At 40.4% G+C, this 15954-nt stretch overlaps 1 protein-coding gene across 1 annotated transcript in view; it reads left to right on the top strand.

Annotated features, from left to right (window-relative positions):
- Nucleotides 1-15954, top strand: part of LOC126412465 (myogenesis-regulating glycosidase-like) — a 241730-nt gene that overhangs the window by 42733 nt on the left and 183043 nt on the right. The window lies entirely within an intron of this gene.

Below are 15954 nucleotides of genomic sequence, written 5' to 3'. Positions count from 1 at the left end.
CCCCAGGAATGTGTCAATAAAGTTTCCCCTTCCTGGGACAATGAATTCACGGTGTTCTTATTTCAATTTCCAGGAGTGTAGAATGTTAATAACATTCGTATTATTTGAAAAGCTTTATGAGTTTTCACATAAAAATTCGGAGGCATTATTTTTCTTACATTTACATCTATACTCCGTAAGTCACATTGCGGTGTGTGGTGGAGGTTACTTTGTGTACCACTGTAACTCTCCCCTTGCTTGTTCCAATCGCGAATAGTTCTCGGGCAGACTGATTCCAGAAAGCATTCGTGTGGACACGAGTCTCTCTGATTTAATCCTAATGGCCTTTCAGCGAGACGTATGTACCAGGGAGAAACATACATTACTGGCCATTAAAATTACTACACCATGAAAATATGCAGATGATAAACGGGTATTCATTGGGCAAATATATTATACTAGAACTGACATGTGATTACATTTTCACCCAATTTGGGTGCATAAATCCTGAGAAATCAGTATGAAGAACAACCACCTCTGGCCTTAATAACGGCCTGGGCATTGAGTCAAACAGAGCTTGTATGGCGTGTACAGGTACAGCTGCCCATGCACCTTCAACACGATGCCACAGTTCATCAAGAGTAGTGATTGACGTATTGTGACGAGCCAGTTGCTGGGCCACCATTGACCAGCCGTTTTCAATTGGTGACATATCTGGAGAATGTGCTGGCCTGGGCAGCAGTCGAACATTTTCGGTATCCAGAAAGGCCCGTACAGGACCTGCAACATGCGGTCGTGGATTATTCTGCTGAAATGTAGGGTTTCGCAGGGATCGAATGAAGGGTAGAGCCACGGGTCGTAACACATCTGAAATGTAACGTCCACTGTTGAAAGTGCCGTCAATGTGAACAAGAGGTGACCGAGACGTGTAACCAATGGCACCCCATACCATCACGCCGGGTGATAAGCCAGTATGGCGATGACGAATACACGCTTCCAATGGGCGTTCATCGCGATGTCGCCAAACATGGATGCGACCATCATGATGCTGTGAACAGAACCTGGATTCATCCGAAAAAATGACGTTTTGCCATTTGCGCACCCAGGTTCGTCGTTGAGTACACCATCGCAGGCGCTCCTGTCTGTGATGCAGCGTCAAGGGTAACCGCAGCCATGGTCTCCGAGCTGATAGTCCATGCTGCTGCAAACGTCGTCGAACTGTTCGTGCAGATGGTTGTTGTCTTGCAAACGTCCCCATCTGTTGACTCAGGGATCGAGACGTGGCTGCACGATCCGTTACAGCCATGCGGATAAGATGCCTGTCATATCGACTGCTAGTGATACGAGGCCGTTGGGATCGAGCACGGCGTTCCGTATTACCCTCCTGAAGCCACCGATTCCATATTCTGCTAACAGTCATTGGATCTCGATCAACGTGAGCAGCAATGTTGCGATACGATAAACCGCAATCGCGATAGGCTACAATCTGACCTTTATCAAAGTCGGAAACGTGATGGTACGCATTTCTCCTCCTTCCACGAGGCATCACAACACCGTTTCACCAGGCAACGCCGGTCAACTGCTGTTTGTGTATGAAAAATCGGTTGGAAACTTTCATCATGTCAGCACGTTGTAGGTGTCGGCACCGGTGCCAACCTTGTGTGAATGCTCTGAAACGCTAATCATTTTCATATCACAGTATCTTCTTCCTGTCGGTTAAATTTCGCGTCTGTAGCACGTCATCTTCGTGGTGTAGCAATTTTAATGGCCAGTAGTGTATTTTGTTGACTGTTCTAGGAAGATACCCCCTCGGAACTTCAACAGTAAACCACAGCGAGAAGTTTGACGCCTCTCGTGCAGCGTCTGCTACTGGAGATGGCTGTTCGTCTCTGTGACGCTTTAGTGTTTACTAAATGAACATGTAACGAAACGAACTGCTCTTCTTTGGATCTTCTCTATTTCCTCTATCAGTCCTATACGGTATGAATTCCAAACTGACGAGCAGTTCTCATGTATTGGTCAAGGAAGTGTTTCTTAAGCTCCTTGCTTTGTTGATGGACTACATCTCATGAGGATTCTCCCAGTGAATCTCAGTCTGGCACCTGCCTTGCCTCACTCACGATTGATTTTACGTGTTGCTAACGTGACAGATCTACTGATTCACTGCTGGACAGAATGAAAACAGGTAGAAACTGACGAGAGGCAAGTTAACTTGAGGATATCAGATAAAGTTTTAATCTCATCTTGAGTGTAGAAAGTAGACTGGTTTCGGGTAAGACGCAGATTAACGTGTAGTTTATAGTCGTGTGGCTAAAATGGAGAAGTAGGTGGAGCGAGATACGGTGTTATGCAGCGGTGTAGTGTAGATGCTGCACGTAACCGATCTCGTATTGCAGTTTTCAGTCGGTAGTAGATAATTAGCTCAAAGTCTCACCAAAGTATAAATGGAAATTGTAAATATTTTTTTTAAATACAATTTTTTGAACTCACATGGCCAAAAACTTTATAGCTTTTCGTCATAAACTCTCCACGCTCACTGTTAATTTGTAGCGCTTGCGAAGTAAATGAAGTCACGTAGAAAAGAATTCTTCTTGGTCTGAGAGAGTCAAGGAACGGAGTATGCGACTAGAGTGTGACATAATAACTTTTTGCTCTTGGGAGCGAAAATACAAATAATCGCAATGACACTGTACCTCACAAGGGGATTGTAAACAAATTGTATGCTTATGGAATAACGTCTTAGTTATGCGACTGGATTCGTGATTTCCTGTCACAGAGATCACAGTTCGTATTAATGGACGGAAAGTCATCGAGGTCGGCCGTAGTGGCCGAGCGGCCCTAGGCGCTACAGTCTGGAACCGCGCGACCGCTACGGTCGCAGGTTCAAATCCTGCTTCGGGCATGGATTTGTGTGACGTTCTTTGGTTAGTTAGGTTTAAGTAGTTCTAAGTTCTAGGGGACTGATGACCTCAGAAGTTAAGTCCCATAGTGCTCAGAGCCATTTGAGCCAAAGTTATCGAGTAAAACCGAAGGAATATCTGGCTCTCTCCAAGATACTGTTATAGGAGTTGTCTTCGTCCTTATTTATATGAACTTTGTAGGACGCGGTCTGAGTAGCCGCATTAGACTGTTTGCAGATGATGCTGTCGTTTATCGTTCAGTAAAGTCAATAGAACATCAAAACAAATTGCAAAATGATTTAGAAAGATGTCTGTATGGTGGGATAAATGGCAGTTAACACTAAACAATGAAAAATGTGAGGTCTACCACATGAGTGCCGAAAGGAATCCGTTAAACTTCGGTTACACGATAAATCAATCAAATTTAAAGTCCATAAATTCAGCTAAATACCTAGGAATTGCAATTACAAACAAATGCAGTGCGGAACACGAACGAAAGACTGCGTACTACTGGCGCAACACTTAGATTTTAGAAGAAGCAACACATCTACTAAAGAGACTGCCTACACTACGCTTGTCCGTCTGCTCTTAAAGGGCTGCTACGCGGTCTGGAATCCTTTCCAGATAGAACTGACGGAGTACATCAACAAAGTTCAAAGAAGGGTAGCACGTTTCGTACTATCGAGAAATAGGGGAGAGACTGTCGTCAATATGATACAGGATTTGGGGTGGACATCATTAAAGCAAAGCGTTTCTCATTGTGGCGGGATCTTCTCACGAAATTTCAATCGCTAACTTTTCCTCCTAATGAGAAAATATTTTATTGACGCCGACCTGTATAGGGAGAAACGAACATCATAATAAAATTAAGGGAATCGTGGCGCTCAAGGAAAGTTATAGGTGTTCGTTTTTTCCGCGCACTCTTCCAATGAATTATTGTGGCGGTGGTTCAAAAATGGTTCAAATGGCTCTGAGCACTATACGACTTAACTTCTGAGGTCATCAGTCGCCTATAACTTAGAACTAATTAAACCTAACTGACATAAGGACGTCACACACATGGCGACAAAACTAACGATTCGTGCCAGGTTTAGCGTTCATTGAAATATCTTCAATGCAGAGTGACAAGAAGGTAAAATGTCCTAGATTTGTTAGAGTTTTCTGTTAGTTTTTATGGCTACTTCGGTACGAGGTGATTCCGAGGCTATCTATCTTTCTATTGAAAGCAAACTAAAACTAGATTTACTAGATATTTTACGTTAGGTCGTCCTCTTCTATCTTGCCCATTAAGTAAATTTTATGTTAATAATGGTTTTAAAGGCACGGCGCGCTGATCAAAGATGACTTAATAAATTGCTATGTGCCAAGTCAGAAGCTACTCAGTTGCTACTACGCTGCGAGGAGGCTCAATAGCTGTTATAAGACTTCGATGGCATCATACGCTTCTCACGTTCAGATTAATTTTTCTGCTCTCCTGTTTTTCGTATTTCTCTCAGGTACCTGCTCGCAATCACCACGTCGTATGGCCACGATGCTGCCTGAAGGTATTATATTCAAAGATCATTGTTCAAAAATAATAGTAGCAGCATCGAACATTCCAAAAGCAAACGTAATAAACCCACTCATCGTGGCAGCACACGTACTTACTAAGGCCAACAGCAGTCGCTGCTCAGTGATGATGTCGTATTGTCGCTGGATCAGTATTGTAAGTAAGCGGACAACAGCATTACCTCCACTTTCTCTGCTAAACGGCAACTTCCTTTAAATGTGGACAAATGAAAGGTAAAGCTTTTAGCCAACAGGAAGAAAAAAAAGCGTGCTGGGCCCATAACCCAGAGGTCCATGGATCGTAACCACGCTCTGCTACCATTAATAAACAGTGATTTATTTTCAAAGAATATTCTTAAGAATTTATTTTTAAAAGTAACAGATTTAAATTATAATCAGAAAGCACCTTCTAAATATCAAGTTACAATTTATTCAGAGGCAGAAAGAATCAAGTTTTGACTGTATAAGCTTTCAGGCAGAGATTCTTACCGCTCCCTTTTGACACTGCCGTAGTTACGACCACTCACAACAGCCTCTGAAAGACCACACTGGTGCAAATCTGCAACACACCAGATTACTTTAAACTAAAAGTTATAACAATTTGCACAAGCACACAAACTATGCATCCCCGTAGGTGGAATGGAAATGGTACAGAACACTAAAAATTAAAATATTAACTTTGCCACCGAAGGTGCCACTTGATTTTAACTTCTAAGAAAAGTCTTACGGTGAAAGGGTGGCAACTTTATGTACTGAAATGATCATTTGAATAAAAACCCATGAAATGCAATCTTATATAAAATTCTACAAGGTTGGCCAAATAAGTTAAGATGCTCTACAATATCCAGATACCGCCTCTCAACTTGATAAGCAAAATCAAAAAATATTTCAGGAATTAGGCCGTTACACTCCAAGCAATAAATTCGTTAACACACCAAATCAGACAAACATGACAGAGGCAGCTACGAACGACTGACAGACACTAACTGTCTAACAAATGCTGACGAGAGACAGACGAGCAAACTGGGGACGAGAGACTGACCAAGATAACAAGTAGAATTTAACAAGAGTAAATCACACAGCATATAACCAATCACTTTTCTAATAAACTGCGATTTCTCGAGAAGGCCTGGCGCAGAACCCCCAAATCGCTCTCCCGAATCGTCCGCTGCCAGCCGCTTCAACGGACGCAGGAAGGCGCGCCGATCTCCCGTCTCACGGCGTCGCAGCTCGCACCAGCCAGATCGATGTCGTGGGTTGACTCCCGTTGCTCTCGTGTCGGCCGCGAAGCCACTACGCCTCGCTATACGGCGCGGCCCACTGGACTCACGTGGCGACCTCTCATGCGCCGACGCTCAAGGCGGACAAGTCATCTTGTGTCTCAGTGCGCGACAGGCCAACCGATCGATCCAACCGCCAATGAGCATTGTCTGAGCAAACTCGAGCAGACCGGCGGCCTAACGCGCACACTCAGATGCAGGAACTAAGCCCCAACCGGGCGACCACTGGCTGAGTTCTCTTACTGGCGGAGTGGAAAGACTCTCATTTTGCCAGCTTCAAGGGTTGATCCGAACGACCGACATACTAGCACTCCGAACGACAGAATGACACTACCCGCCTATCAAATGCGGACGAGAGACAGACTAGCAAGCTGGGGGGACGAAAGACTGACCCAGACTGTGGGCACCTTTTGGAACCCTTCACGTCGTTTTAATATCTACGGACCGGTACAAAATTGAACGAAAAGATGATGCCTATAGTAGATTAGGCGGATAAAGCTTATTTGGATATTTCTGGGAAAATGTTGTGTAACTACTAAGCGAGATATTAACGCGACTTATTCCACAGTACTGCTCCAGTGTTTCAGATCTCATCAAGTAAGTCCGATAGCACACAATGAAAGAGTTTGGAGACGCGGTGGATGGACAATAACATGTCCGTGCGCCTGTGGTTAAATAAACAATGTTCCGCTTTTTTATGCAGTCGTTGAAATGTATAGGAAAACGTCCCTTTGGGTGCCAGAAATTTGATGTTTCTCGTCGACTTGTGCGAAGTTTCGAACTATTCCAACAGATGGCAGAGCAGTAGTGAACAATGAAAATTGCATATACGCAAGATACTCGTTACAAGCAGCGTGCTGTAATTGAATTATTTGTTGCGAAAAAAGGTACCGAGGTGAACATCCAAAAAACTTTGTGTGCAGTGTATGGTAATGATGCAGTTGATGGGAGTACCGTCACGTGAAGCGTTAAGACAACAAAACACCAGGAAATACAGTAACAGAGCTCCATTATCGGCCCCGTCCGCGACGTCGTGTCGCAGCCACAGCTCCCGTGAATCGCGCGGATGCCGTTATCAGTGTAGATCCTTGCATCAGGACTCGACAGTTGAGTGTACAGCTATCTGTAAGTATTTGAGTTGCGTGTGCAATAACCGAGGCTACTGGATATTCAAAGTTATGCTCAAGACGGAATCCGAAAGTGCTCAAAACAGAACACAAGATTCGAAGAAAAGCCATTTCATTTGAATTGTTGGAGCACATTGAGGCCAATAGAGAAGCCTATCTTCCATGCATCGTTCCAGGCGACGAAACCTGAGCGCATCACGTTGAGCCGAAAACGAAAAGTATGTGACTGGAAAGACAGCACCCGCTATCCCAGCAAAACGAGAAATTCAAGGCAGCTGTCAGCAAAGACATGACGAATGTTAGTGTTAAGCGTTGTGGGTTACTGATCTCATAGCATGGAAACATTTTCGCTGTGCAGTCGTTGGGAAGCTGCATAACACTATCAGGTATGTCAGATAGCAAGCGACCGCTCACGTAAGGCGGGAAATCCGGGCACGGTTTCCGGTCCGGCATGAATTTTCAGTGTCTTCATTCCCCTCACACAGCTTGATGGTTGTTCGTATTCGCAACTGCGAGTACATTTCTGCAGTTCTTACTAAAATTTGTTAAAATTAGGCGACTGTAAGAAATTGACGAATAAAGTCTTCAAGAGATGGCAAGATACGAAAGATGGTCGTGTAGGGCAGAAGTTCAGCGCACTATATAATGAATCGAAGTGAAGAATTAGTAAGTAGTGTGCAGCTGATGAGTTTCCTGCTAATTCCAAGCATATTTGTTATTCACCTTTACGTTTTCTAAAAAGTTACTGGGACTTTTTATGAATTTAATACAAGTGAGTTCTGCAATGTTGAAAGGTGGCTACACTGAGCCACAGCGCCAGAGATTGCGCCAAAGAGTATTATTCAGCCGCCTCCACTGGCAGTGCTTGGGGAGAACTCGTAGTAGTCAGTGCTTGGGGAGAACTCGTGGGAGTCAGTGCTTGCTGAGATGTGGTAGTGAAGAGTGCTTGTCGAGAGGTCGTGGTGGAGAGTTCTTGTTGAGATGTGGTAGTAGCAAGTCGGTGTGGAGATATTGTAATGATTAGAGTGCTTTTCATCAATACAAATGAAGGTAAAAAAAAATTTTCTTTTCTCTCTCATTATTTCAGTGTCCTGAATAATGCGTCATTACAGGTTCAGTCAACAAAGCATCTGGCGTGTGTTCTTGTATTAGAGTGTAATTCTGGTTTTCTTGCGCAATTATAGTATTTATAATTTTTTTTATCACGTCAGTATAAATGGTATTTGAAATTTCTTGTCTTATTGAAGAAGAACCGTGCCAGATGTGTACGTTGAGTCATACTTCCACACACAGAACAGTTACACTTGTGTTTTGGTTTCGTAGGTTTTATAGTTGCTGGGGACTTAATTAATTAATTGTGTTAACGAAAATTTTTATTTCATTCTTTGTTGTTGTTCTATGCAGTCAGATTGCGTAATAATACTAGTCAGGGCCAACCGTTTACGAGACACAGCGTAATCGGACATACAGCTAAGAAAAATAAAAAAAATCATTTTCAAATATAATAATTAAGCCCCCATGCACGTGGCGACCGCTGCTTCGGATCGTCCCTTGGAATTCTTCTGATTGTAAAAATAGTAGACCGTAGTATTGTTGTAGTAATTTGTAGTTTAGTAATTGTAGTCTATATTGCATGTGTAGATTTGGTAATTGACATTCTTCTAATGGTATTTTTCAGAATTTAATTTTGTTGTCTTGTACACTCGTTTGACAATTTAGTGCAATTATTTCAATTGTTCGTTAATCGTGTTTGAGGGAAACATTTCGTGTGAATGGTATTGTTGGAGATAAGGAGGCATTGTGTGTAATTTTCGTACAGTGACGAATTTTTTATGTTTTGTAAATGATTACGCGGTCAATGAAACAGGCAAAAATTATGAATAGTCAGAATAACGAAATTGTTGACATGGCGAACTCGCCAACACAGGACAACAGTATGATGAATAATGGTGTTGAAAACAATTTAATAAGCAGGGGAAATAGTCCGGAAACAGTTCAAAATTTTTCTCAATCAGAAAATTCACAGACTACGTGGTTAACGACAGAAGAAATGGAGCAGTTAACGAGTGCAATATTAAATTTGGGATCACAGATGGGGACAATGGAAACACGGTTAGACTCACTACGATCTGAATTAAAAACAGTGGGATCACAAATAGGAACAATTAAAACAGAGATAGGAACAATTAAAACAGAGATGGGAACTTTGGGATCTGAATTAAAAACTGATATGGGAACAATGGAAACACTGTTAAGATCTGAATTAAAAACAGTGGGATCACAAATAGTAACAAGTAAAAACGAGATGGAAACAATGGGAACACAGTTAGGCTCACGAACAGGGACATGTTTCAAAAACATGAAAGATGAATCAAAGAAAGAAATTAGAGAAGAAGTACAGCCGATTTTGAATGCTGACAATAATAGTTTAATTTCAACAGAAATTAGACAAGAGGAACAGGACAGAGAACAGGAAGAAAGAGATCGCGTGATAGTACAAAAATTTTCAGAGTTAAATTTACAACGTGCAAAAGATAAGGAAGAAATATTTGAGAGAATCGAGGAATCCGTACCAAATGACAGATTAAATAACCTAACACAACAGTATGAACAGTTAACTACTAAATGTGTTAATACTGAAACCCGAGTCACGAAACTTACGGAAGACGTAAATAAACAGAAAGAAAAAATAGGTGACTTATCGGAAAGAGTTGAGGAGATTTCAGATAAATTGACAAGTCTTAGTTTAAATGGGGACAGAGATTCAGATCATACAGCTCCATTACCATTTGCAGATACCGAAGAGTACCAGAACATAAATAAGCAAGTTGAAATTCAGGGAAAAATTAATGAACGCGTGAAAAGGGAATTTGAGGCATTAAGAAAGCAAGTCAAACAAATCGAAGGCGAAATTGTAGGAAAAGACAGTAGAAGAAATTTAGAATCACAGATAGCAGAAGGGTTTGAAGAAAATAATTTGTTTCATTTACGTGATGCAACAAGAGAGCGCCAGGCGCGTGAATTTAACAATAATCGACATTGGGACGGGAACAGACGCGGTAGGTCTTTGTCGCCACGAGGCGAAAACTTTGACTATAAACACTTCTTAACTGTTCGGAAATTTAAGATCTTTCGCAATTCTAAGAACGACATACATCCATGTTCATGGTTAGATCAATTTATGTACGCACTTCCGCCAAATTTGCCACTAAGTCACAAACTGGAAATTATGTGCGGCTATTAAAGTCCTCAGGGGATTCACTACTCTAAGTGAATATGTGCCGTAGCGTGCATAGGGCCCTGAGCTGTAGTGGTGCTATTTCCCTTTTAGTTTTCTGCACCGCTGCCTACTCTTTTACTATTCTTTGCATCTGTCAAAACAACTCTTCGACTATCAATCTATCTAGAGAGTAAGTAAACAATAACCGGATATGACTATTTTACCTAAAAGTGATTTCGGAAATTACCGTTTGGACTTACTGTATCTTCAGCAGCATTCATTCGTAGTTTAAACGAAATTTTACCTGTTTATCTTCCTGACAATATTACTTCATATGTTGACGATATTCTTATTGTTAAACGTTCTTCGAGTGAGCACAACAAAATTTTGGATTCATCATTACGTATTTTTGCAAGAGTTAGCATTACAGTGAACTTAGAAAAATCTGAATTTGGTCGTTCTCAGGTGAAATTTCTCGGTCACATTATTTGTACAGAAGGTATTCTTCCTGATCCAGAGAAATTAGACGCTATTCGTAACTATGCTGTTCCTACCACAAAACGTGATGTTTGTAATGTCCTTCGTGTCTGTAATTTTCTTAGACGCTTTGTTAGATTGGACGATTTGGCCACACCTCGTTTCTGGGAACTATCTGGAAAGTTCTTTTTAAACGAAAATCGGTCGACAACTCTGTTTGGTTATTTTGTATTCCTGATGAGTGGGTTAATAAGCTGATTTGGTATACGCATTTCAGTTATGCACACTTTGGTCCCAGAAAATGCTTTCATAAATTACGGGAAAATTGCTACTTCAGTAATATGGGAAAACGTATTCGATCTGTTCTGGCCAAATGCAAATTATGTCAAAAGGCTAAGCCGCTAACAATTTCTCACAGAGCACCGTTGTTTCCCATCATTCCAGCGAAATTAAAGGACATGGCTGCAGTTGATTTGTTCGGTCCAGTGGTTCGATCTACTAATGGTTTTGCGTACATTTTCGTAGCAGTGGAACTGACATCAAAATATGTGTGTTTTACACCGTTACGCAAAGCAACAGCTCGTTCAGTATCCAATGCTTTCATCAAACATTTTCTTAAAGAAGTTGGTCATGTTGATAAGGTTATATCAGATAATGGATCACAGTTGCGTTCTAAAATTTGGCTTCTTACTCTACGGCGTCGTAAAATTAAACCAATTTTCATTTCACTTTTTCACTCTCAATCTAACGCTTCAGAGAGATGGATGAAGGAAATCAATAAATTGTGTCGTCTTTATTGTCATCAGAATCACACAACTTGGGATCAGTATCTTCATATTTTTCAAAACATTCTGAATGAACTTCCTAATGATTCAACTTCTTTACCACTAATACTGATATTAAAAAACAAAGCACCGACAAATCGCATATCTGAAATCGTTCCTTTTCCGCCGTCACGGAAACTGCGGCATTCTGAAGTTGTCAACCTGGCTCTACAAAATATTGCATCTGCGGCTGCTAGAAGAGAGAAATCAGCTAAACATCCTGGTCGTTTAATAATCTTGTCAGTTGGTCAGAAGGTGTTAATTAAGTCTCATCGTTTGTCTCACAAAGGAAAAGGCTTGTGTAGCAAATTCTTTCTGCTTTATAACGGTCCATATAGAGTTCGCAAAATTATTCATGATAACACTGTCGAAGTAGAAACTCTTAAATCACGACGCTCTGAGGGAATACATCATATCTCAAACGTCAAAATTTATGTGGAATGACATACTTTCGAGAAACCAACAGTTTATGTAAACATGCAGAGAATACAAGGATACCGCGCTGTGTTTTGGCGGCGGCATATACTCAAAGCAACAGTTAAGTCTGCGCACCGCACAAGGCAGTCGTTGACCGCAAACACTTACTTCCTACGTCACGCGCCTACAGCTGATCGAGCGCACAGTGCGAATGCACTGACAGCCGTAAACAAATACACAGTCTAATTTCTCCGATTAAATTCAGTATAAAGCTATAGTGACATGATGAATTATGTTATTAACATTCAGTATTTTTCAGGATACGGTTCTATAAAATATTTAAGAACTTCAGGTAAATTCTGTGTGTCTCCGACGTTAAGAGGACTTGCTATCGAGAAAATTTCAGAAAGAATGTAATTTCCAAGAAGAAACTAATAATCTAAAAAGGGTAACTATTAATTGAGTTCATTTTTCAGGTAACATATTTCCACTTAGATACGTACTTTAGAGGTAATTTGCTGCTCGCGATTACGTGATTCATACTTTGTGCTAAATGTCATGTTCTATGAATTTACTTGTGAAGCGACGTGCTTGCGTATATTTGCTGATTTTTGTCAATGTTTTATTACTGAACAGGGTTGTAACTTGTGTATATTATGCATCGCTTGGCTGCACAGCTTTTTCACTGATGTCATATTTTTTTTTTTATTATGTGCCTGCTGTGCTTATTTATTTAAATTATAATTGTCACCTGATTAATTGTGCTGATGTGGTTAGGTATGTAAGTTATACTTTGTGATTTATCTGCTTGCGCCTTCATGTTTACTTATTAAGATTACATATGAACATTTATTTGCTTATGCTGATATGATGCTAATGACCTGTTTATTATGTTAGATAACATATTTGCTGCCTTGCTTATGGATTGCATATTTACACATTTCTGTTTTGTTGTCATAACTACTCGTTAATTTGGTATATAGAAATGCTGATATACTGTGTATGAACATAGAGTTTAGGTCACATTATTGTATTAATTATAGATTGTTCGCTTGGCAGAGCCTCGTTGTAGGAATTGTGCTGCATCCACTTGTTGACATTCTGTTCTCTACTGGTATATTTACTCGCTATTGCTTGTTTTGCTTACGCTCAGTGCCTTATATTTTTAAGGTAAGAAAATGAACTGCTATAATTCGACGAACGACATTAGTACAAGAAACTTCATAGAAGTCACATGAGCTGAGGTTTTATGGAAGCTGTATAAATTTATGCTAATCGGAAGGAAGCTAACGACATGACATACCAAAACTTGGTTTAGACCATTGACAGTTATTACACTGCATTTTTCGTGAGCAATTGAAATAGGAAGTGACACTTGACACATGAAATACTCCACATGTTTGCTTCTGTTTGCCATAATTCTTGAAGTGGTGTACACACTGTGAAATATTATGATCATTCACACTCCGTAATCGTACTTAATTACTGAGAGTTATTCGAACTAAGTCTGTTAGAGGTCATGTATGCATTTCTTTTGTTTATAATTCATAATGAGTAGAAGATTTGGGTCAGATGGATTACATAGAGGTTGTGTGTTGACAGTGTGTCTTCGGATTGTATGGGATGATGAGGTTTGCATTAGGATTTTATCTGTACTTGTTCGAGGAGACTGACTAGAGGAAAGAGTTGTTATGGAAGTGAAATGATATTGGCGATAAGGTTTATATGTGTCGACGTATTGAAGAGATATTATTGAGGTATTGAGATTATATGAAGTTGATGATTATTGGAGTTTTTGTGGACAAGAGGTAAGGTAAATGATACTGATGATAAGGTTTATATGTACCTACGTAAGAGGTATTATTGAAGTATTGAGATTATGTGATGCTGATGATTATTGGAGTTTTGGTGGATAAGAGGTAAAGTAAGTGAGGTGCATTTTTTTTGTTGGTCTATATGGAACAAGGAGGATGAAGATAGCAGAGTAGAACACTAAAGTGGAAGGAAGATTGTCTACACACACTTTGTTAAATCAATAAGCAGTACATACTTTTTTTGAAGACACTGACAGTTGTTCAGCAACAGTACATTTGATTTGCCTTGGCAAACATTGGTCTTGACATGATGACTATGACGTTGACTTAACTATTATTGACTGTTATACATTGCTGCCACTACTACTTGTTACACATGATGAACATCAAATTTTGACAGAATTGCATTTACACAGTTAACACTATTCAATTACACAGTAGTACTTAATGTGGATGAAAGATGAGTGAGTGTGTTTTGTGTGTTTTCCTTTCCTAATCCTACCCACCTATCTCCTAAATATTATTTTATTTGTTTGTAGTGGCTTGCACTGACACCCATAAATATTATAGGTTTACTGATATTTGTGTATTTGTAATAGTTAATATGACAATTATCTGACATCATTTGTGTGTTTGTTATGATTTGTATGTTTAGTGTAAAAGCATTTGTATGTGGATTCAAACTATTGTTCATGCCTGAACTGTCTGATTAGTGATGGTGAATATTATGAACTGTTACCTGCACTTGTTCAACATTGATGTGTGACACTTAGAAATGTTTAATTTCTGCTGATGAACTGTGTGATTAGTGATGGTGAATATTATGGACTGTTACCTGCACTTTTTCAACATAATGGGTGCCACTTAGAAATGATTAATTTCTGCTGATGAACTGTGTGATTAGGATAGTGAATATTATGGACTGTTACTTGTACTTTTTCTACATGATTGGTTCCACTAGGACATGTTTAATTTCTGCTTATAAACTCTGATGAACAGTGTGATCAGTGATAGTGAATATTATGGACTGCTCTCTGCACCTGCTCAACATTGCTGGACCGATGGACTGCCTCTACTGACATAATGTCACTTGTTGGTGTCTGCACCTGTTCAACAATGCTGGATGTCACTAATGGAACCGCTTCTGCTGAGAAATGTGACTTGTTGCTGTCTGCACCTGTTCAACATTGCTGGGTGCAACTGATGGAACTGCTTTTACTGAAATGATGTTACTTCTTGCTGTCTGCACCTACTCAGCATTGCTGGGTGCCACTGATGAACTGCTTCTACTGAAATAATATCACTTGTTGGTGTCTGCACCTGCTCAACATTGCTGGGTTCCACTGATGAACTGCTTCTACTGAAATGATGTCACTTGTTGCTGTGTGCACCTGTTCAACATTGCTGGGTGCCACTGATGGACTGCTTCTACTGAAATGTTGTCACTTCTTGCTGTCTGCACCTGTTCAACATTGCTAGGTGCCACTAATTGACTGATTCTACTGAAATAATGTCACTTGTTGGTGTCTGCACTTGTTCAACACTACTGGGTGCCACTGTTAGAACTGTTTCTACTGAAATGATGTTACTTCTTGCTGTCTGCACCTACTTAACATTGCTGGGTGCCACTGATGGATTGCTTCTACTGAAATAATGTCACTTGTTGGTGTCTGCACCTGTTCAACAATGCTGGGTGCCACTGATTGACTGCTTCTACTGAAATGATGTCACTTGTTGGTGTCTGCACCTGTTCAACATTGCTGGGTACCACTGATGGACTGCTTCTACTGAAAAGATGTCACCTGTTGGTGTCTGTACTTGCTCAACATTGCTGGGTGCCATTAATGGAACTCCTTCCACTGAAATGATGTCACTTGTTGCTGTTTGCACCTGTTGACCATTGCTGGGTGCTACTGCTAGAACTATCAATCACTTTTTTTTTTTAATCATTGAAAGCATTTTATGTGAACATTTGTATAAACTGATTTTTTGTGTATTGTGTAAACTATTATGTAAAGTCACATGTATGAAAGAATTTGTATCGCTTACTGTATTTTATATATTAGGTTATTGAAAGGTCAGTGCAAAGCCAAAATTTTAACTAATTATGTGATATTTAGGTATTAATATTATCTTTTATTTTTGTGGACGAATTTGGTGGTATTTTCACCACCAATCCTGGCAAAAATACCATCAAATTCTGGCCCGTGGAGGAGGGGCATATGAAAGGTGGCTACACTGAGCCACAGCGCCAGAGATTGCGCCAAAGAGTATTATTCAGCCGCCTCCACTGGCAGTGCTTGGGGAGAACTCGTAGTAGTCAGTGCTTGGGGAGAACTCGTAGTAGTCAGTGCTTGTTGAGAACTCG

Source organism: Schistocerca serialis, chromosome 7, assembly GCF_023864345.2.
Source record: "Schistocerca serialis cubense isolate TAMUIC-IGC-003099 chromosome 7, iqSchSeri2.2, whole genome shotgun sequence".
NCBI lineage: Eukaryota > Metazoa > Arthropoda > Insecta > Orthoptera > Acrididae > Schistocerca > Schistocerca serialis.
Note: the sequence above shows the minus strand (reverse complement) of the source record. Positions and strands in the feature narration are given on the sequence as shown.